Source organism: Nuphar pumila, chromosome 6 (genome assembly GCF_984573655.1).
Source record: "Nuphar pumila chromosome 6, dmNupPumi1.hap1.1, whole genome shotgun sequence".
Taxonomy (NCBI): domain Eukaryota; kingdom Viridiplantae; phylum Streptophyta; class Magnoliopsida; order Nymphaeales; family Nymphaeaceae; genus Nuphar; species Nuphar pumila.
In genome coordinates, this window is record NC_143254.1 from 123,984,390 (window position 1) to 123,987,621 (window position 3,232).

Sequence of the window (3,232 nt, forward strand, 5' to 3'; positions counted from 1 at the left end):
TATCCGGAGTTGGGGCATGCATTCAACTCGCAAGCATTTGCTATCTCTGTCACTCTCAAGAAGAATCGACTCACCATCTCTTGTGGGGGGAGATTCGCTGCCCAGTGTTTCTTCACCTCGTTTTGGGGGCACTATATCAGTTCATGTTAACCCCTCCTCTTGGGCCCGTCCAGCTGGAATCGTAAAATCTAAGGGGCCGCGCTGCTGGATTATCACCTCATGGTGGGCACTCTGGAAAGAGAGGAATAACAGACTACATCGGAATGAGCTGCAACAATTGCCCAACATCTGCACACATATCATGTTCGATGTGTGCAGTGTGATTGCCTCTAAATGGGGTCAGGATTACCGAAACCTCATCCACCTAATTTCTCCTGCTTTTTCTGCTTTGCTTTCGAGTTGTGAAGCTGTGGTTGCCGATACCCATGGATTCCGGTTGGATCTGATTGGCATTACCGAATCTGACTTAATCGGATCCGGAATCGAATAAAAAATGCTAGAACCGAATCCGGATCCAACTAGTCCAAAACACAATATTTACACTTAATCTGATTCGGACCTCAAATGCTTTACACTTAATTAGGCGATATTTACTTGCGCGAGTCCTTGGCCCCATGTACAAAGAGGATTAGTATCACATGGGCAATAGGCCCTAGAAACTTTGCCAATTTCTATCATCACCAGTTCAACACATACAAATGTGATATGCCTTGATGGTGACGACACTTTGGTGATTTCAGCATCACAAGGGACCCTATGTGTTGGTTATGTATTCCTAGAAGAGTAAGAAGCTGTTACCCTCCCCCCTTATTCCTTTGCTAGTAAGTTTGATATTTTTATTCAAGAGGGGGCAATATACAAAAATGCCATAGGTAGAGCACCATAATTCACCTCATCATGTCAATTATACACCAGCTAAATCTAGCAGAACTAAATGTGGCCTTTCTTGCGAGAAGTCTATTTTAAAGAAAATAATTGATTCAAGGTTCTTGAAAAATGCAACAAAAATTAGCAACAGGAAAACAACAAAGATCCTTCGGAGAGTAAGTCCAGTACGCAGGTCGAGTCCTTAACAAAGTACTTGGCTCACATAAAACATACAAATACACAGCAATTTTCTCCATTGCATGCGCCAATTTTCTGTGTTTTTGTGTGGGTTGAGTGCTTTAACAAAATACTTGGCCCCGAGTACTGGATTTGCTGCTATCAATCCCTGGCATCTGTTGTTCAACCTGATTGGCCGCACTAAAATTCTTTTTTTTGGACAGATATAGCTGGGGTTAGGCAGACCCCTACCAATTATACAACTATACCATTGGGATTCGAACTTGCAACGTCCCAGTACAACGTGTAGTGCACTAACTACTCTTGTCAGACAAGCAGAGCTCCCGTTGGTAACAACATTAAAATTCCTTGGAATGCCTTTCTTCTAATTGAACCTTTCTATTTTGACGCTTGAACTACTTCAACTTTATTACCAAGCCCTTGCACCAAATTATGTGATTGTTTTATTTCCTTGTTCGTACGCTAGATGAGCTTCTTGGGCTTCTGGACTAGTTTAAAAACAGGTCGAGGATCATGGTCGTCATTTCAGATAATGGGGATAAGAAGAATCACTGCAAGAAAAATGTGCATTAGCGACGGACGCTTTATGTCGCTAATCTGTCACAAAATTCATTGCTAACGTGATTAGCAATGGATTAGTGATGACTTAGCGACGGAAAGCGGCAGTCGCATAATCCTGGTCGCTAAATTGCGATAGAATTTATCTGTTGTCAAACCATCGCTAATTAACGACGGATTCGAGACAGATTATGTTTGTCGCGAATCTCTCGCTAAATAAGAACGGATTTGGTTTTGCGACAAATTTTATTTCATCGCTACAATTTAACGGCGGATATGTATCAATCGCTAATGTCTGTCGTCAATTTAGCGACGGATTAAATTCCATCGCAAAAATCGACTGATTTAAATTGGCGTCGGATATTAGCGATGGATACATATCCGTCGCAAAAATTTTAAAAAAAAATAAAAAAAAGAGCCTCGAGGCGCATGCCTCAAGGCGAGGCGTACACGCCTTGAATTTTTTAATCAAATGAAGGTTAAAGTCTTCATTTTACGCAGTTTTAACTAAGCTGCTAGTAAAAAATCGGGTATGATCCATAAGAAACTGGGTCTCAAACATAAGCCCAAGAAAAAAAATGGTCCGGGGGCGCTGCCCTCTAGACCCCGCGCCGGGGGGAACCCTCGGACCCCCCTCCTGTAAGAAAAAAAAAACTCTGAATCAGGCTCCACAACTCATCACGTGTCCCCTAATGGGCACAACTTTGACCGAGTCTTTCATCACGTGTCCCCTAATGTGTCCTAAATTTCAATAGAAATTTCTGAATTGTGTTTACAGATCACATACCCACAGAAAGATGAGTTAATGGCACACAGACCAAAAAATTTTACTGAATGTTTGATTATAAATATTTTACCCCACCAAACTAGATTCATTCATTTTCGTTCCAAAACTGTTTCATTATAAACTAAACTCAGATAGTTTGTAACAGGAACATGAAATCATCAAAATGGCAGAGGGACTAAAGAAGCAAAAACAAAGCAACAATACAGGACCTTTTGAGATGTGTTTGGAGCAAAAACCGACAGTATAACATCTCCAAGCACACAAATCAATTGAAGGCATTTTGCCTTTCCAATTTTTCATGTACTGACCGTTTCAGTAATAGCTAATGTTTAAAGGAAAAACTATAAAAATTAACCAGAAAATGATCAGAATAGACTACAAAACTGATAGCCCAGCATCTTCTATCCCCTTTTGAGATGTGTTTGGAGCAAAAACCGACAGTATAACATCTCCAAGCACACAAATCAATTGAAGGCATTTTGCCTTTCCAATTTTTCATGTACTGACAGTTTCAGTAATAGCTAATGTTTAAAGGAAAAACTATAAAAATTAACCAGAAAATGATCAGAATAGACTACAAAACTGATAGCCCAGCATCTTCTATCCCCTTTGCTTTAGATATTCCTTGTTTTGATCAATGAATACTTTGGTTGTATAAATATGGAGGAGATAAAAATTGGGGACTTTTGACAGAGTTTTAGAGCACAAAACTCATGGCATCTTCTAGACCACTACCAGAGGAACTCAACAACTAACTCTTATGTAATAAGAACACATACAATCCCTTTAATTCTGGCATTTCTCTACCAGACAGATAAGCTG